The 21,219-nt window shown below is 42.6% G+C and overlaps 1 protein-coding gene across 6 annotated transcripts in view; it reads left to right on the plus strand.

Moving 5' to 3' along the window:
- Nucleotides 1–1,506: 1,506 nt before the first annotated feature.
- Nucleotides 1,507–21,219, plus strand: part of eps8a (epidermal growth factor receptor pathway substrate 8a) — a 65,784-nt gene continuing 46,071 nt past the window's right edge. For 4 of the 6 annotated variants that reach the window (XM_053650640.1, XM_053650643.1, XM_053650642.1 and 1 more), the window contains exon 1: nt 1,514–1,766. The gene's annotated coding sequence lies outside the window, so the exon portion shown is untranslated. Of the gene's footprint in view, nt 1,767–21,219 lie in introns of all 6 variants that reach the window. The other 2 variants (XM_053650645.1, XM_053650646.1) reach the window with 2 other exon arrangements.

Genomic DNA, 21,219 nt, shown 5'->3' on the forward strand with positions numbered 1-21,219 from the left:
CACTCAGGGTGCCGTTCTCTGGAAATTTCCCTTTAGTTAGTTCGTACCGTAATCCAACCTGATTCTGATCTATGTCACCCAAAACCTTTCTCCATTTCGCTAATCGGACCGAAACATTGTCCCTTACTACCCGAAGATCCCGTTTTAATTAAATCTCTGAATAGATAGAAGAGAGAATTTTGAATGGAGAAAATATATGTCGCACAAATCAACACTGCTACAGAAAGGGGAAGAGGAAAGGAAAGAACTCTGTGTAGCTTCACTCATTACAACTTTCCACGTCTGCTAAGCAGGTTGCAGTAAATGCTAAGTTCCGGACTCGGTGCACATCCTTGATGTTTAAAACTCTGTGCACATGAACAGTACACCTTGTTTGCTGTCGTTAATCTCCATCGCAGAGCTTCTAAAGAAGCTTGGTGAGTCATTATTGCTCCACCCATTCCTGGAGCAACACTGTGACTCCTGACTCTGACTCAGGATTCAGGCATCAGGATGTGGCATGTCAGCAGATGGCATAATGGAGGCATCAGAAACCATTTTGATACCATGTGGTTTGGGACAATATACCAAGGAGACCTGGCGCACCATCTTTCTTGTCCACTGCATATACCGCATCTGACATTAATGTTCCAGTGTTTTTCTTATCAGAACCAACCTGTTCGTCCATCACCAAATAGATTCACCTTATTCCTACTTTCGGGCATATCCACAGACTCCTGGACAGGGCCTATGAGCCTAGTCAGGCTTTGCACATAACAAAGTTGAACTTTTCATTTTAGAACTGTAAATGTATTGGGAAAGGCCATGTCTTGAAAAGGCTTGTTGTCATCAGTTTCATCATTAGCTGCTCTTGACTATAGATTTTGTTGGGACAGAACAACATTGATAATGAGATAACCTCAAACAAAGTTAAGTCAAGGCATTATCACACTTAGGCTATAGGATACCTACATAATGAGCTTTTAGACTAACCCTGTAATTGGCAGTTGGCAGAACTATAAATCCAAAATGAAATGAAACCATTTAATTGTCGGCAAATTGCTGTGGTATCCCTCCATCTATTTTCTATACCGCTTATCCTACAAGGTCGAAGGGGAACCTGGAACCTATCCCAGGGGAGCATCGGACACAAGGTGGGGTTCACCCTGGACGGGGTGCCAATCCATCACAGGGTACAAACTGCTGTTGTATAAAAGGAATAACACACACACAACAAAACCAACTTTGTATTGGTGTAGTAACGGCACTCGTCTTCGTGTTGTGCCACATCACACCACCCTGCCGTGCATTATTTTAGAATAACTGCACGGTCTGGACTGAGTTATTTCTTGGTGATTCAACTAATCAGCTATTTGATGTGGATTAGAGTTAAAGCAGGGAAAAGAAAAGACTACAGTGTGCAGGACAAGAGTTGGGAAAGCTGTGTACTACACAATATAAACACGAGAACAGGTCGGTAGAGGGCGCTGCTGCTTGCTCCTATGGAAAGGTGAGGGCGTAGAGAGAGAGAGACTATCCTGTTCTATCCTATTCGAAAAAAGCTGAACCTGGGTCATACACACTCTCTCGTTATCACCCTGTGTGTGTGTTCCTGCTGACTTTTCCTCATCTTACTCACCGTTTCATTCTTCAGTTGTAACCGTCGCTTGAATTGCAAAATCGAAAAACCCGGGCGCGTGCACGCACGCTGTTCAAATCATAATGGTGTTAACAGTTTGAGCAATGCGGCGACCGTGACAAGTTGGGGGAAATAACACCTCGTTGGAGTAAGTAAAGCGTTTTTTTTCCACTTCTTTCTCTCTCTCTCTCACCAAACACCTTCACACAAACAACATGCTATAACACAAAAAAAAAAAAAAACACCAAACAACCGTTTTAATCCTGGACTATCAAAATTCACTCGGAATGGGAGTGTATTAAGAAAAGCTGGGTTTGTTGTGATTGTACTGGTTTTTGTTTATATATTATATTGTGAGCGGTTTATAGTTTGTGTGATAATTAAATAGGAGAAAACCACACACACACACACCTGTCTATGGTGGTTATAGAAAGGCACTCGGGTTGCCATGGCATTAGGCAGCTCGGGAGCTCACGCGCAGCTGCGGAATTACAGATCCTACTGTCACGAGCGGCTTTAAACAGGTGTTGCCAGATTGCATATTTTTGAAATGAATAGTAATAATGCAAAAAAAGATTACTTTCAGATCACATTGACATTGAAGGGATGAAATGGGATTTCTTGGAACATTTCTGTTTAGGTGAAGGGCTAGTAGGTGATCTCTTCCTGGTGAACTGGGAGGAATTTTAAGCCTCATATAAATGGTGTATGATTAAAATGTTCGCTCCAATCTGGCAACCTTGCCAGAGCAGGTAGCGGTACACTGATTCTGCAGTGTCGGTGTGTTTCAGCCGCTGACTGAGTGACTGTGTGTGTGTGTGTGTGTGTGTTTTCATCCTAGATGAAAACAATCCAGCTTGTTGTCGTTTATACAACAGGGGCGATTTCCTGATGTTGCCAGATCATTGCTTATTTAAAGGTGCAATAGTCGATTTAAAAAAAAAATATCCTTACTTGTATAAATAACCTGGAAGATATGTAGAACATGATAGATAGATAAATAAAACAATAGATTGTGCTGTAGCCTTAGCAAAAGTGTATTAAGACACTGGGGGGGGAAAAAAACTAAACAAAAACCTGTTTGGAAAACGGACTTCCGGTCCAGAAGGTTTGTGTGCGCGTCCTGTCAGTCATTGTAGATCCTGGGGGCGGGGCTTCGTGAACATGGGCGGTCCAATCCACCTAACTCCTTGCTGGGGGAAAAAACCCCCAATAGAAACCCTCATAGAATGTTTAATGGTTTTAATGGAAACTCTTATGATCTCTGTGGGTCTCTACTGGTAATTTGTTGTCTCTATCGGTGACATGTCGAGTACATACCACTAAGGACCAATTATGGTAATGGTTTTAATGGTTAGCTGATGGTTTGTAATGGTATTTGTCGAAGAAACCATTAAAATGTCTGTGATGGTTTCTGTTGTGTTTTAGTTTTTTCAGCAGGGCTGTTGGAGACCTAATCTTGAAAACTACCCCACTAATCTTACATATCGCAGCTTTAATTCCTGTATGCCCGGAACATTAGTGCATAGAATTGGCATGAAAAGAGTACAGCCTAGAAATCGTCTCAAAAGAATACAGCGAGAAGGTCCCGTTTTTTTTTTTCCTTCTGAGTCATTCCGCGAGAAACTGGATCTATTCGTGTTTTGTTTTTAAATAACAGTTAGTTCACACGCACTCCCTTTTTCCACGTATATCTAGGCACGACCGCTGAAGACACTGTTATGATTGCGAATGTCCTCCACGAGGAAATGCACGATGGGAAAATGACTAAGCTTACATAACTTATTTTCCACTCTCCAGGCCAAAATACAAAAATGTTGCTGCGTTACAACCAAGTAGGGCTGGACGTTGCGGACAAAAGTCTGATCTCACAATATGGATAATTTCATATCTTGGAATGATTTGTGCTAAAACCGATATGCTATACAAAATGACTGCATGATTTCATGACTGCTTTGTGGATTAGTCAGTCAAGGGAACACTTTTTTTATTTTATTTTTTTTTTATTTTATACCCCCTCTTTCTCCTTTTATTAGGAAGTGACATTGAACAGAGCTATTACAAATGAGAACAAGAGAAACATAACACTGTCAAAATGGGAACAATATGAAGACTAATATGTATTATAATAATAATAAAAAAAAAAGAAGTAAATATTAGGACACTTTATTCAGGAATCCAGATGAAGTACTTCCCGTTCTGTGTCAGTGTTGTGGGGAGTCTCGCTCTGTGCGTCACGCTCCTCCACGCTCGCTTGGGATAAACTTATCACTTTAAAATTTATACCCGGATCTCTGGAAGGCTGCCTGGTGACCACGTCCGTTGCTAAAAGCGCTATACAAATACAAGCGAATAGAATTTTTGTTTTCGTTCGTGACGTAAAGTGGCTTTCGCGACATTTCCGCTAGAGCCGATATAGAAAATATCTCTCGTCCTTTTTCTCTCGTCGTACGATGTGCATCGCTATATCACACAGCCCTACATCCAAGTCACTATAAGAAATAAAAAGCACAGCCTACACGTGCGTCCAGACGTAATCTATACTCCTCCTCCTCCTCCTCATCATCATGTTTGTTTATGACTGTGTATTTAAAAATGCATGAAAGAGATCAGCGCTGTATTACATAATGGCGTGTGGGTACTAAACGGTTAACAGGTTTTTAATAAGTCCTACTAGACGATCTCTCCGGTGTACGCTCATTAATCGGGTGCCGTGTGAACGTTGGCTCCAAGCGCAAGGAGGTTACATAAGGAGCAAAAACTATATATCTTGTAAATTTCCACGTGTGTGCGGTATTTTAATCTACGGCACGTTTCCTTACTGTAAAAAAGGATAAGATCTCTGTATTCTTGATATTCTTTATATTTTAGACAATGCTGCTGTATCTGTACTTAATAAAATATATAGTAACATAATAACTGTAACAGTAGGTACTATTCGCACTATTCATTAGGTAAACGACTCGGGTTGGGGGAGGGGGTTCGTTCACGTTTGGTACGATATCTGTATCCAGACGAGAGATGAGTGAAGTACGGGCGGGGCGATACGGCAAAAATAATCACATCACGATATGTCGATACGTTACATTTCTACGATTATCGATCTGTATCACGCAGGTGTACTGCATGTAGGTTTTGTAATTGTTCTTTTCTAACACAGGATATCACGATACCCACAGCGTCTCGAGACGGACGTACTCCTTTATCACTGTGTCGATATTCTAATCGTCATGTGATCATATTGCCCAGCAATCCTGACCGAGTCCATGTTTCTGTTACCTTAATATCAGTCATCCACCATAAAACTAAGATTTTCCGTCTACTTTAGTCTAAAAAGCCATCCGACAGCACAAGTCGTGTTTTGGAGCTGAGCTTCTTGAAGCCGAATCCTCGGTAGAGTCCGCGGAAGACAAACAGGCAGATTGAGCTCGGCTCGGTAGCTAGTCGCACCTCCCATGTGGGTCGCGGAGCAAAACCACAAGAACACAGCTGCATCTGAGCACGTCTCATCAGGGAGCGCGGTTTCCGTGTGAAATCTCTGTTTGGCCGAAGGCCTGACGTTCTGGAGCAGTGTTTTTATTTATTTATTTATTTTTGGTTGTTCCCAATATTTATCGAGGCCACTACTGGTACACTCATCCCACAAAAGGTGGCACGTCCTAAGTTGTCGAACAGCTCTAGATGTAAACACGAGGAAACGAAAGCCGAGCTTCTGATCCCTCGTCTCGTATTCATCTCTTAATCTCGAACCCGAATGTCTTCGCCTTCGCCTTACGGCAAAAACAAACGATCGGCCTTGCCGTTCCAATACTTTCGACGGGAAACGTACGAATTCGGTTTGAAATAATTTACTCGCGTGTATTAACACTGATGATGAACAGAAACTGAAATATCCAGTCATACACTCCTTGTTTTTTTTTTTTTTTTTTAAATTTTCTTCAGAAGAAGTGTCTTGATTATTTTGCGACGATGATGATATCGATCACAATACTACATGCTGCGTGTGTATAATGGACCGACTTTTTGGTTTCAGAACCTCTCGACCGTGTTTTAAAATCGATCAGTATTGGATTTGTCGCTCTGTTCTAAGCGGTTCTGAACATTTAAGCACTAGGGTCATTTTATGTTATTTATTTATTTATTTATTTATTTATTTATTTATTTTGGACAAGTGGCACAACACAAACAATAAACAGCCTCCATCTTGTAATTATTAAAACCGATTAGGGAAAATCTCTTAATCCTTTAGGATCCCTTAAACCTGTGGGAAATAACCCCTAGGACTGTCTTGACCTGACAATGACCTGTCAGGTCAGAGAATTAAAAGCTGCCTCATAGGACAGTGTTTCATTTTTTTATTGCAACAATCAATTAAGCGTTGGTACACGAGAGCGCTGGGTCAATTACGCGAGGGACCGAGCGCCGTGTGTGTGTGTGTTTATCTGAGGAACAGCAGCTCTAATCCGTGCTTTACCCACAGAGCAGATGGTGCAGGGGAGAGAGCGTTACTCGTGGCGCCAAACAAACAGTCGTGGAGGCCAAAGCTGTCCGCTGAACCGCAGTAGGGTCGAGCGATTTAACGATTTAGATATCCCGTGACGTCTCCTCAGATTCCGTTATATTCGCAGACGTTCTCACCTTGACGCAGTTATCACTCAGAAAGACCACAGCATCACCTTCTACCGTTCACGATAAAACGGGAGGCCAGCCGATCGAGATACGAACCCGGGAAGATCTTTCGAGCAAGGCTTCTGAACTCTTCGAGATGACCTGACGCCACCTGGAAGCTCCGCCCACTTCCTCCGTCTCCCTCGCGTTCTGTCAAGGTAAACGGAGAATATGTCACGTTCTCCCGAGTTGAATAAATGCAATCGATGCATGTCGAACTCGGCTAACTTTTAGATAAGTATACGTTAAACGTGCCGAAAGGGGTGGGGGTGGGGGTGGGGGGGTTGACGGTTTTGACCTAAAACGTGCCGACGAGTTTCCAAATGATGTTAATGGTGGCGATAACGAGAACGCGATTAAGACTGGAGGAGCGGGTATGCTGACGCTTTACTCGAGATTTCTGTAGAGCTGGGCGATATATCAATATAGCGTCGATATCGTGATGAATTGTTACAAGATACACTTTGCTGAGATATCGTTGGTATGGTCATGTATTTTTATTATTATTATTATTATTATTATTATTTTTTACATTTTGAATAATTATAAATTAAACTAGTACCGAATGGATGCCGTTGATTTGATGCTTTTTTTTTTGTTTGTATTTTTTTTTTCAACTTAATCTTCTTTGTCTTTTGTAGGCGTTAAAGTATCATCAAATTCAGTGTAACGTTTAGTTCCGTTTACCGTTCTGCAGACAGACCGTTAGCCGGATTATACACCGCGACGTGCACGGTGTGTCGTAGAAACGTCCTCGGGTATCGCGATGCGATGTATTTTTTTCGTCCCGTCGCCCAGCCGTAGTTTACACGTTTAGTTTTCCTGCGCGGTATCTATTTACCAGAACGACACCCAAAATAAATAAATAAAGTGTTTGAACCGAAAGCTCATATCATCTAACGTTCTGACGACTTCCTCGGCCGGCGCGACGTCGTTCGAAATGCAGACCGCCTGCCAGAATTCGACTTCCCTTCACGTGCACGTGCGCGACACGCTAGCAACAGAAACGGCACGTTCAGAGCAGTTATGCAGCGTGGTTCCTCTGAAGCTGTTCCTGACTGTTGAGCTGGTAATATTACTCGCGTCATCACGCCCTCCCCTGTTCTCCTTAAACCCGAAGCGTTGGAAACACTCGTTTTCCCGTCTTCCTTTAATCCAACCGATTATTGCGTTTTTAAAAAAAAAACAAAAAAAACGAAATCACGAGCAGGGAAGCATCAGTATCACAGCAGCGGCCAAACAAATGAAATGCTGAATGGGGTTATTGAGATAGGATTGAAATAATCCAGAGCTGCAAACACAAACGTTTGTAAAATATAAACGAATACACTTATTACACTCACCAGGTAAGTAGTGCACAGTCTCTGTCGGGCCGTCAGTGCTGAAAAACCACCGCTGGCCAGGTGTTATTTGTTAGGTGGGCCATCAGGACAGCAGCGACGTCTCGCGCAGTAATAGTGTGATGGTCTGTGTGTGCTGTCTTTGCTATTTATACTACTTTTATTAGCTACATTTATCTCGCATCCTACAGATAGGAACTATAGCTCGTCTTATCCCTTGGAAAGTCTGTCGATTAGGGGTGTCTCATATGACTTCATACCATACTGAAAATATCACGGTTCTCAAGGCGTCATGGCATTAACCACCCGAGCTGGTCTCATTGGGAGATCCCAATAACCCCAGGGATTTTCCGTTCAGCAGGATACATTTTCCAGACGTGCGTTTCAGGTCATTAGTTTACATACCCCTTGCAGAATAATGAATACGTTAATAAAAAAAAAAAAGAGGCATCATAAAAAGTGTTTTGTTGTTTTAGTTCTGCCCTGAGCGAGCTGTTTTACATAACAGATGTTTACATATAGTCTACAAGACACAGTAATAACTGAATTTACACAAACGAACCAGTTCAAAAGTTTACGCACGCTTGATTATTAATCCCGTGTGTCGTTACCTGGACGATCAGCGACCGTGTTTATGTTTTGTGAGAGTTCTTCACGAGTCCCTTGTTCGTCCTGAGCAGTTAAACCGTCCACTGTTCTTCAGAAAAATCCTCCAGTTCCGGCACATTCTTTACTTTTCCAGCATCTTCTGCATATTTGACCTCTTTCCAACAGCGTCTATATGATGTCGAGATCCGTCCTTTCACGCCGAGGACGACCGAGGGACTCGTACACGACTATTACAAAAGCTACAAACGTTCACTGATGCTCAAGAAGGCAACACGATACATTAAGAGCCAGGGGGGTGTAAACTTTTGAACAGGACGATCTGAATAAATTATTAATTTGTTTTAAAGATATTATCTATTCATTTAGTACTGCCCTTCAGAAACTACATAAGAAGATATTTACATGTTTCCCAGAAGACAAAGTACAATTTACACAGTTCAAAAGTTTACACCCCCCTGGCTCTTAATGTAGCGTGTTGCCTTCTTGAGCATCAGCGAACGTTTGATCTCTCTTCACAGTAAAAAAAAATCCCATGCCTGCTATATCCATGTTAAACCAAACTGATAGTTTTGACTTCGATTATAAGGGCCGTGCAGGTTGCTTGTGATCATGCGGTCACATGATCTCAACATGAGTATCGGTTATACTTGTGCTTGTTACCAACAGGTATTCTTGTGGAAATGATATTTATCACGTCGTCTTTATAAGAGGACATTTAGTCGGCGGTGAGGTCAACACCATGACTGATCTTAAACACCGTACCAACCCTAGCGATAATCATCCTCTCAGAGACTGATATGTATTTTGACCTGGTGTATTGGTCGACTGTTTTCCACCTAACAATGGCACCGAATTGTTAAAAACTCTGAGAACTGTACTGGAAATTATGGCTTCCTTATTGGCCATGTAGTGCGCTAGGAGTCGTCGTGGAAGTCACGATATTCTGCCGTGCTTAGTACAGAGTCGAAAGCTGTTTAGGGATTCAGCCTGCTCTACGGTAGCGGAGAAACCGCTGTAAATAAGGACGGTGACGTCAGACCGTTTCCTTGTTTGTTACGGCGAAACGTCCACGCGCAGTATCCGGAGCAACATGAAAGAAAACTTTGCTGCCAAGCGTTAGAGCTGATCCTATGACGTGTATTGTGCACAGCTACGAATGGGCGTATTTATAAATAAATAAATATCTATTAAGGATTAGGATTACATGTGTGAAGCGGTGGAATCGGCCACGAGTAAACCCATTGTTGTTGTTTGTATTTTTAATCATGTTCTACGTATCGTCCAGGTTGTTTTTTTACATGTAAGGGATGAACAGTATTTACTGTTGCACCTTTTAAGGTAGATTTGATGAGATTTTGGTGGTAAGCTTTGCTGACTGTGGTCTCTCACCGTATGCAGTGCATTAAACCTCAGATGATGTTGTGAAAATCGCAGTTTGCTTCCATGGGTGAATCATGTGGCAAAAATACACTTTCATAACCTCTAAAGATGTACAATGTCTATATTGGGGAGGGGGGGATCTCTTTTACTTCGCCAAGCCCTGTCCACAAGCGCAAGCGTACAGGATAGCTTGCCGTGTCGTTTCCTTGGCCGTTTGTTTACCTGCTTCAAACCCACCCGATCTATCAGATGACTGCAAACCAAGATTAAAAACCGAGGCCTGTATTCGATTTCATCCCGCCTTGCTTTGGCCGTTTCACTGCAGGCATTGTTTACCCGCTATCTCCGCAGCCGCCTCCGATTCCACGCTGTATAAATCGCAACAGTGACTCCGCAGAGAATTGGTCTGGCCAGATGCCGTCCCATTCAGAGGGTTTCCTTCATCCTTATCTCCGCCTTCATATAATGTCCTTTATTGTTTTCTATTCATAGCATCGCTGCTGCGTCTCCATAGGTGTTTGCGAAAGAGCACAAGCCTTTTGCCGTGCCGCTTCCCGTTTGGATCGCTTCCAACCACGGGCCAAATGTGAACAGCACAGAGTGTTGTAGCGAGCAAGGAAGTTCTAATGAAGGGTTTTCTCACCGAGTTAAGACTTTCGAAGTCTTTATAAAAGCTTAGTAGTTTTTGAAGAAAAAGAAATGCTTACCGATATCAGCTTATATGCATGGTTTCAGTGAAGAAAACGTGGTATCATGACATCATTAAAAAGCGCACCACATGCATAAGTAATAGGTAGGGAGCTTATTTCTGTGAATGTTTTGCTTTAATTACCCGGTTCATTATGACCCAGCCAAGGATTTCTTTAGAAGAAGAAGTTAGTTGTGTCTTGGGGTCAGAAAGTCTCCAAAACTACAATCTGAAGTCACCTACATCACCACAAAGGGTTTCAAGAAAAAAGCCTCTACTCTCATCTGAAAACAAACTCGAGCGTGTTCAGTTTGCCAGACACTACTGGAACTTCACATGGGATCGGGTTCTATGGTCAGATGAAACCAAAATAGAGCTTTTTGGTAATAAACACCAGAGGTGGATTTGGCGCACACAGAGAGGTGGCCATATGGAAAAGTACCTCATGCCCACGGTTAAATATGGTGGAGGATCTTTAATGTTTTGGGGCTGTTTTTCTGCCAGAGGACCTGGACATTTTGTTAGGATACATGGCATCATGGACTCTCAGATATCAACAGATATTAAATGAAAACCTGACTGCCTCTGACAGAAAGATTAAAATGGGTCTTCCAGCAGGACAATGATCCAAAACATCATCAAAATCAACACAAAAATGTTTTACTGACCACAAAATCAAGGTCCTATCATGACCATCCCAGTCCCCTGACCTGAACCCCATAGAAAACCTGTGTGGTGAACTGAAGAGGAGAGTCCACCAGCGTGGACCTCGAAATGTGAAGGATCTGGAGAGATTCTGTATGGAGGAACGCTCTCAGATCCCTCGCCATGTATTCTCCAACCTCATCAGGCGTTATAGGAGAAGACTCCGAGCTGTTATCTTGGCAAAGGGCGATAGCACAAAGTATTGACTAAAAGGGTGCCAATAATTGTTATTACACCTATATTTTACAAAGATATTTTTTTGGATAATCCTGTGTTGTTTGCTATCCCTGAGAGAATTTTTCACAGCGTTCTCTGCTCATATTCACCGAGCGTGCCAGTATTAGTGGAGAGCACTGTATAATCTTACTGCATTCGTCTCACGTTTCCGTTCGGACTTTTTTGTCGCCGTCGTTGTTGAGAAGAATCATTACGATTAGCTTGCTGCACAGTTAAAAAAACGAACGCTTAAGCTTAGAAAAAACAAACCTAATGCAATCTTTCAGTGATGTTTGTTTCTTTATTTTGTTTTGCATTACATTACATATCGCAACTCTAAATATACATGTAATCACATTATTTATTTATTTATTTATTTATTTATTTATACACATAACCAGCACATAATTAGACAAGGCAATACTTTACTATAGTCAGTAGAGATGGTTCGTGACTACACTCGATATTTACGTGAATAAATGTCTCGATGAAGACTTTTCTCCGCCGTCGAGCATCGTCCCCTGTCCGTCTACCTGACGACGGGAGGATCGGGCATTTTATCTCTGTGAGAAGGTGAGACTCGCGCTTGCAGCATCATGAGTCTGATGCCGGGGTCCAGAGATGTGAATCGGAGTGAAACGGGCAGGATAAACATGTCAGGATGACCTAGTTAGACGATAAGTGCTGCTGCTAGTTGGAGTGAAATTTCTTTCGATCTCAAGAACATTGTGGTGAAATAATTCTACAATCGAAGTAAGTTTAACTAAGCATGTTTGAAGTAAGGTTCACATGGCACCAAGGATAATCCTCATTCAAAAAAGTAAGTGAATTGAACTCCTTTTCTTTCTTTCTTTCTTTAAAAAAAGCAAAGTTTTACAAGCAAGTAGATTTTTGGTCGAACTCGAGGTAAATGAGCTATATAAATCTCAACACTCTAAAACGTACGCATCATCTAAACATGATCGTTACTGCTTGATGGACTCTAAGAGCTTTAACGGTTCCAACTAGAAGAAACACTCCAGCGAACAAATGCACTTCCATCAGCCTTCCATAATGACTGAACTGGCAGAACCTAACAGAAACCTTTCCTGAAACACTTTAAAACTTTACCGCCGCGTCCCAATTCTCCCCCCATCCGTCCTAAATAGTATCCGAGAGTACTTGCGTACTCTCTTGCTCTCCACTCAAAAATATGTACTTTTTTTCCTTCACGAAGAGAGTACACGCTTTGAGCGTGTAGTGTAAGTAGGCGAACTGGGACGCGGCGTCGATCTTTCCGAACCTCTCATAATACAGTAGCCTTGGGTCTTAAAGCTGACGCCAAACAAGATGCTTAGAAAACAACCCGCTCGGTTTAAAGTAAAGCATATGCAAATCAAGATCAAAAAACACGCCCCGCCCCCTTTTTTTTTTTTAGCATGCAATCAGTTCAAGTAAACTTTTTTTTTTTTTTTTTTTTAAGTTTTGTGAGCACTTGCAAGATAATCTTACATTTAACCCAGTAAAGTAAATGAAATATACATTTGGGGATTTAGCAACACGAGTACGTGAATTAATTTAGTACAGAACTTAAAAATCACATTTTTATCAGCGTGGAGTCTTTTCCGGAATATCTACATCGCCGTCCCTTAGTTGTAGACACGCAGGTAGCGGCGAGCTTGTGGGTGTCGTCATTTTAACTGTTAAAACTAGCCTCGACCTTTGTATTTAGCTGGGTAAAGTTTATCGAACGAAGAACAAAAAACATCCAGCGAGCGACAGGTCTGCAGGCAGAAAACATCCTGTTGATGACGGAGGTCAGATGAGGGGAAAATGGCCAGATTGGTTTAAAGTTGACAGGAAGGCTACAGTAGCTCATGTAATCACTCGTTACAACCGTGGTGAGCAGAAAAGCATCTCGGCACGCGCAAAACATCGAATCTTGTGGTGGATGAGCTACAACAGCAGAAGACCACACCGGGTTCCTCTCCTGTCAGCCAAGAACAGGGATCTGAGGCTATCGCGGGTACACACTCACCCAAACTGTACAGATGAAGATTCAAAATAACATCAACCGGTCAGTTTTGGTGACTGAAGCTCTTGCGCATACTTTCATGCATTGCACTTCTGCCACCCGATTGGCTGGTCGGATTCTGGGCTCTAATATTAACCCAGCGTCTCTGTTGTGTTTTAACATAATCTAAAATAACCCAGCACAGAGACGCAATTCGCTCACCTCCGTGACTGGGTCATGTAAATAATCCGCCATTTTGTAGCGCGTAAGTTCTAGATGTTCCTACAGACCGGATCCTTTCTTGCTTGCTGTGACTTTCTTCACGTCTTGGGCCGAGTTACACGACGCGGTTAACTTGTGCAAATGAAACGGGACGGTACTCTATCTCTTTCAAGTTAACACAATAAACAAAAGCATCAGTTGCGTCAGTGAAGCTCAGCCTACCCAGTTATTCTCTTCGAGTAGGGTCCTAGAGCATGTTTTCATAACTGTGCTAATCGCTAATTCGATTGGATCGGCGCAACGTCGGATGCGGTTCCGCTCCACCGTTTATCATACAGCCTCACGCAGCCCGCGTCGGACTTCTATCATTCTTGATTCCTGGTTATAAGCTGAACTACCTACTCACTTTATCCAATTTGTTGCCTGTTTCTAACTGTGATACTGACTGCAAAGGGTTTGCCTAGCTGGCAGTTTTAAAAATCGTGACCTGTAACGAATCTAAATCTAAAGTTAGAGTTGTGCCCAAAAGTTTGCATACCCCTTGTATGGGATTGTTATGATCCCTCTTCTTTTATTAACAGTATTAAGATTCAGCAGATTCCCCAAGGGGTATGCAAACTTTTGGGCACAACTGTATACAGCTTCGGCACCGGTTAACAAACATCACACAGTAGTCCTAGTCGTTTCCTTAACGGCAAAGTTGACTTTAACTTGTGTTATGGACACACCTATGAGGTCAAACACGCTAGTCTGGGTGTAATAGTAATTCCTTTAAAGATCGACGGGTAAGTGCGCATCGGTGTCAGTTAAGACGACAGGCGAGTCACGCATATAAACACTACAAAAGTTTTCATCAGAATACACGGCTGTATTTTTCTTTTGTATTCGCAAATTTATGTCTCGTCCAGTATGATTATACTCGCAGATATCCTCGGATGCTATAGTGAGCCTGTGACTTTCTCCGTCCTTCCTCACGACAATCAGGCTTTATTCTCACTAATCAGATTCCCTCTCGCCGCGTTTCTCTTTGTCCTGGACGTAAACGTTTTCCCACGGAACCTTATAATACAAAGGACGTAAAAAAAAAAAAAAAAAAAAAGCACATTATCTGAAACAGGATTAATACACTGCAGGCTGCGGGTTATTTTTGGCCCGTAGGGTCCAAAAGTCCAAGCCTACTTTTGGTAAGATTTTATTATTATTATTATTATTATTATTATTATTTTTTATGTATATATATATATATATATATATATATATATATATATATATATATATATATATATATATATATTTTTGAAAACTTAGCACATTTGTCATTTTCTCAAAGCAAAACAAAAAAACAAAACATTCGCTTAGAATTTTTTGGAGTGAACTATGTATGTGTTGTCTTGGCAGTCTGGAAAAAAAAGCCCACTGTGGTGTGAACAGGGTGTTCAGATATGGTTCTGTTCAAAAAGGAACTGAAAATAGCTTTGTGTTTGTGTACCGAGTGAAAGTTTATATTAGGTTTTGGACTTTGGACCGTGTTACGTTTCTATTCCACCCAGGGCTCGTTTTTCATACGTCACTCTACGAATCCGCGACGAGATGAAATATGGCAACTTTATTAATTGTCGTCGTTCCGAAGGGACTAATCTGGACGGTGACCGGTTCCCTGCTTGGATAAATAAACAGCCTACGTCGTGCTAAATTCACTAGCTTGCCGTCATTGTCCAGCGTTAAGAATATCATGATTGGAGCAGGGAGGCTTCCCGTTTGATTTTCAGCTACATGGCAACACAAGTGTGTGCAAGTGTGTGTTTTGTTTATTCACCCAGTCCAACATCGAGTCATGCCTTCAGTATCGTGACTCACTTCACGTCATGTGCTCGTTTCAGCCTCTATTTTAAAAAATCAGCTTCCCCTTCGGCTGGTCCGGAGACTGTACCTAAAACAAAACAACCCTCCACCCCCCCACCCCCCCGCCTCAGTCCCTCGACCCCTGATTGAATTAAATTTAGTAAAATTCAAATTCTTCTGGTCGTTTCCTTTCTGTTTTTCTTAAAGCCTCACGTCCTGTGTTTTGTTTGCCTTTGTGCCAGCAGGTTTCCATCCATGGGCATGGTCCTGAACAGCGCGACTCTGCCGACGTTGTTTCAGCGTGGCGGTGGTTACGTTTTACACTCGGCCCTTCCCTCTAAGGGAGGAGCGCATGTCGTCCGTACCCTCAGTAATACTGTGGACTGAACTTTCCAGCATAGTGCTGTCAGTCAGACGTTTTCCTCAACCAGATACCCACTTCCCTTCATATATTTACACCAGGGGTGTCGCACGTCGTTTCCGCCTGGGTCTTGTCGGCATTTTAAGCCTAATTCAGTTCCTTAACTTATTATAAAGTTGAACAGATGCTGTCGGTTGTGCGGAAATCCGCAAAAAAACATGACACAAAGTCCGAGTGAATGTGCAGAGTGCAAGGATGCACATGTAGAGCACAAGCTGTAAATAATAAATAGAAAAGGACATGTCTCTCTATGTCTGTCATTGGTTTTTATGAGGACTCATCGGACTCTGAAAGCAAAATGAAGGCTAACCGTTAACCTATTCGACGGTATAATAGGTAGAACTGTATAACCATTCAATCCCTCCAGGATTTTGCGATTTATCACAGAAGCTAAAGCAAAAATCAAGCAAACTCCACGATATTCGGAGGAGCTCGCGGTTTTTCAAAATTAAAGCGTATTTCCCGCAGATCCGGTCCAAGACACGTCGCGCGACGCCATCGGAACGTGCGTTCAGTCAAAGCCGTCTCCGATCCACGCGCACCGAGCATGAGTACAGCTAGAAGGTCTCGTTTACCGACATCACCGTGTGCAAATTAAGCGCCAATTTAAGTAGTTTTCTGCGCAAAAAGAACTCCACAAGTTGCATCTCAAATTTTGAAAAAAGCCACAGCAAAAATCGAGAATTTTTGTCTGCGACAATCTTAAAAAAAAAAAAAAAAAAAAAAACGGTACGGACTGATCTATTCACCTCTTCTAATCGACCACTAATTCAAACAAGTAGTTGACTAGTCGTCTTTTCCGTAGTTAAAACGTCGGTGTTTTTGTGTATTTTATTAGCACCGTTCCAGTGAAATGGTGGGTACGGACCAAAATCCCATGCGAGAGTAGGCGGGGCGTGTCCCAGTTCCTTCAGGAGTGGGCGGAGTCCTGCACACACCTCTACACTTAACCATGAACGTAATATAAAAGTGCAATTAAAGCAAAATAAATAAATAAATAAATAAATAAAAAACCACCTTTTGTTTGTAAAACAAAGTCTGTAAAATCGGCTTCACGTAGTCTGAAATATTTCCGGAAGTCTAGAAGTACGATTAGCCTGCTTTCTTTACCGTCTGGCGCGGACACACCGCTGCGTCTTCCTGTGCTGTTGTTACCGTAAACACATCCTACTGCGCGTGATCCAGACTTTCCAGACTTTCAGCTGGGTGTCCGATTACTCCGTTTTTCTGCCAGACCGCTGACGTAAATCTGATTCTTTTATGACTCTGTTACTAAGAAATCACACCTGCTTATCAGTTCTCAGCAGAAGGAGTTCGTGCTCGGTGTCTCACTGCTTCCCCGGCACACCTCATGCCATGTCACGTATCAGCGCTAGTCTTAAAGTCGGTCCGGCTTGTTCATCCGCTCTGCTTGCATGAAATATATGTTGCGTGTTAATGATCCCAATAAAGTTTGATTTAAATTGTCATACTTTTTAAGAAGCTGTGTGCGTTTTACTCTACCGTACTACACGATAATTGAGCGGAGTATATGTCGAGGCACAGCACGCTCGTGTTTTATTTCTCGTGGAGGGGATTGCGTGTTCATTAAAAACGGCTTTAGACGTAATAATAATAGCTTATAAGCAGGAGCTGTTACAGGAAGTGAACTCCTTAAATCTCAGTGCAGCTCTAAGTTCGCTCCAGTTTCTTCCTTTTAAAGAGATGACCTTTATTTCGGTCGTTTTAACTCCTAAAGGCTGTATCGTCAGCCGATGTCGAAACTGGGTGTAGTCGTGCATTCCTGCGTGCCGTTTATGATCTCCAGGAAATGGTGAAATCGATGATGAATTTTATATCGATGATCGTTTTTATAACGGGAGTTCATTTCCCCTCGAAACCCCACCCCCCACCCCGCAGCGTCAGGAACGCACGGCCGAAATATAGCATGTGGCTGCCGTTCAGATCATGATGAATATTTTATGATGGTTTTCTAGCCCGTTTGTTTATGTCACATGCTCCCGTGCTAACGTGTGCAGCTGGATTTCAGTTTGTCTGAGCGTGAATAGATTCAGTTGAATTTTAGTGGAGTTAGACGGTGGTCACATGCTTTAAAAAAAAAAAAAAAAAAAAAAAAAAAAAATTCAGATCTGCTTTGTTTTAGGGTGCGTTCACACCTGTTGGTCGGTTATCAGAGAAAAATGGCTGTTTTTTTTTTGGTTTGTTTGTTTGTTCTTTGGTCCGGTTGGTTCCACATAAGCGAATAAACTAAAAAAGCGAAGAAGAAGGGAAAAAAAAGGTTGGCGTGTACAGCTGAAAATGAAAGTTTTGGAAAACGTTTTCATTCATTGGTTAGAAATGTAGCAAAGAAAGAAAAAATAAGCTAACAGACCACCCAAGCACGGAGAACTCAGTAAGTTATAAATACTTAATATTTATGTAAATAACTAGTTTAACTGGTTGTGTATGCATCCACTGTTTCTCTCTCTCTCTCTCTCTCTCTCTCTCTCTCTCTCTCTCTCTCTATGCTCTATCCAGAGCATTCATCCTCACATCTACAAAAAAAAAAAAAAAAAAAAAAAAAAAAGGTGTTCCCGCAGCACGAAATGCACTGCACACTGGCTTCACTTCATACAGTCTGGCCTGTTCAGGGTCCAAATGGAGCCTCGCTAGAGTTTAGAACCGGGTTTGGACCAGCTCAGACCTGTGGTCGTTTTAATCGACCTTCTAAATTAAACCACACCAAAGCTGAAAAACACCTCAGGTTTTGGAAATGTATCTTGGAATACTTTTGTGTGTGGATTTGACGTAAACAGTTGTGACTTCCTTTCTACATTGGGGACAGTGGATGGTTTCTTTCCCTGTAAATCTGTGGATTAACCTTATAACTGATTAAGGTTAGTGTTTTTAAATTAAATGTCTTTTTATTTATTTATTTTTTTAAATGTCTGGTCAGAGTAATTGTGAAGCACGATGTACAGCACATGTTGAGCAGTCCATACAGGAGTATTTTTTGTGATTGTTGCAGCCAAAAAGATTTGCGGCGTGTTTGGTGCTTTTTGTTTGTTTGTTTGTTTGTTTGTTTTTGCGGAAAACCGACTGTCAACAAATCGTTGTCACGGTCTTTCACCGTGATGTTTGTTGGGAAATGAGCCCTCTTAGTTGTACCGCATGTCCGATGCGCGCGAATCGAAGACGGCTTCGGCTGAACGCGCGTTCTGACGACGTCGCACGACGCGTCTTGGCCCAAATCTGCAGACAGTCTGCTATCGTTTTTAAAACTTGCAGGCTCCTCCGAATATTGTGGCGTTCGCTTGATATTTGCGTTCATCTCTGCGACGGCGAAATCCCGGAGAGACGGATTTATACCAGAAGCTGTTCCAGGAACTGAACCCCTGAACCGAAATTCTCAGTGCAGCTGTTCGTTAACCGTAATCTTAACGGGATATCGGTTCCTGACCCTAACTCCTTCCGCCCTCCGGACCTGCCCGGTCCGTCCTGATGCTCTACTCTTTGCTTTGGAGAATCACTGGCTGTTACTGGGGATGGACCGACACGGATACCTTAAAGATGGCTGAAGACGGCCTCACTTGGATATCCTAAAGATTGCACTTACTGAAAATAGTTTAATTCTCATCCATTCTCCAGCGGATAACTTTAGACCCTGACGAAGACTCTTTCAATGCGCTCGGCACTGTTTTTGCCTTCATAGTGTACAGTTTCGGAAGTGTAATGGCCCATAATCACACTATCCGGTGTCATACAGAGGAGAATGTTTTGTTTTGTTGTTTTTTTTTTTTTCCTTTCGAGTTGGTTCCTCTCAAGGTTTCTTCCTCATGTCGGATGAAGGAGATTTTCCTCACCGCTGTCGCCTCTGGCTTGCTCATTAGGCATCTACATCCGGATTTCTGTAAAGCTGCTTTGTGACATTGTCTGTTGTTAAGAGCTATAAATGGTACATGGTCTGCACTTATATAGCGCTTTTTAAAACTTCAGCGGTTCCAAAGCGCATTACACGGTGTCTCATTCACACACACCAGTGGTAGCAGAGCTGCCATGCAAGGCGCTAACTTGCCATCGGGAGCAACTTGGGGTTCGGTGTCTTTCCCAAGGACACTTCGGCTTGTGGAGTCACGTGGGCCGGGAATCGAACCGCCGACCCTACGATTAGTGGACTAACCCGCCCAGCTACACAGTATAAACAGAACTGAAATGAAGTCTAAGGTGGCATTAGAATGTAACTTGGCATTCATTTTAATGTGAGAAACCTGGCAGTTATGAGTCGATAGTCATTTATATTCATGGCATTTTTGGCAGAGGCCCTTATCCAGAGCCCTTATCCCTCATCCCTTAGCCCCGCCCTTATCCCTTATCCCTTATCTCATTTATACAACTGAGCAGTTGAGGGTTAATGGCCTTGTCCAAGGCCCCAACATCGGTAGCTTGGCAGTGCTGGGGCTTGAACTCCTGACCTTCTGATCAGTAACCCAGAACCTTTAACCACCGAGCCACCACTGCAGTGGTGTTCCAGGAAAAGGTATTCGGTGTGTGAACTCAACCCATCCTGTTCAGCTCGTTCCTACGCCTCATTAGCTCTTAATTAGAGCTCATAAAACGCGCCTTTGCGCTCAACAGGTGTCCGGTCTGTCGCTAGCGCAGTAAGGCTCGGTCCTCTCCCGACTGTACAGTAAGAGGTTAATTAGAGGATTAAGCCGCCGCTCCGAGAACAACAGTTGATGCAAATCCTAATCACCAAAGTACAGCCGAGAGTCTGTTCAAACAGAGCTCGTTCTCCTCCTCACTCGGGTTTGATGTAACGGCACCGTAAAGACGGGATCTGTGAACCATGTGTGTGTATAAAACGAAAAAGTTTTGACTTGCTGAATCTCCACCCCCTGTTCAGGTAGGCTCTGAAATGTTTGTCGTGGCAGTGTTCAAGATTTTATTGATATGACATGATATTCTAGGCAAACTCAAACAAGTTGTATAGCCTACATACATGATTATCGACGCAAGAGTCACGTTAGCTATTAAATCCCAGAGAGTGGCTTATGATGAAGAATTAGTCAAGTATAGAGTAGAGCTGAATTTGTATTTAGTAGAGCGTGAACATTTCAGCCGTGTGTCATGTGACAGTCCGGTCGCTTCACATTAACTCTGAAGTTGGAGTTAAGTAGTTAGATATTAGTGCTGAGTAAATACTTTTCCTCCTGATGATACAGTGTGTTCGTCCTGTCTCAGTCTACTGGTTTAAACCCGAGCTCGAGGGGACCTGGTGCTCAGTGTTTTCCGTCCAACATTTTAACGCACTACGAGGTAAGCAGCAACTATTCTAGACTCGAAAAGTACTCCCGGGCGAGCCTGCACTCCTGTTAATCTGGGTTAATCCACTTGAAATAAGCAACGCCGCGTGAGTCATTGTGTGCGTTAATGAGCACCCTACCCCAAACACGTCCGAGTGATTCCGCTAGTACTGCTAGCATGTCACGATCTGTACCTCCTTCTGTACCTTTCACCGTTTATGTTCCGCTTGATGTC

The sequence above is a fragment of the Ictalurus furcatus genome, chromosome 19, assembly GCF_023375685.1.
Source record: "Ictalurus furcatus strain D&B chromosome 19, Billie_1.0, whole genome shotgun sequence".
Classification (NCBI taxonomy): Eukaryota; Metazoa; Chordata; class Actinopteri; order Siluriformes; family Ictaluridae; genus Ictalurus; species Ictalurus furcatus.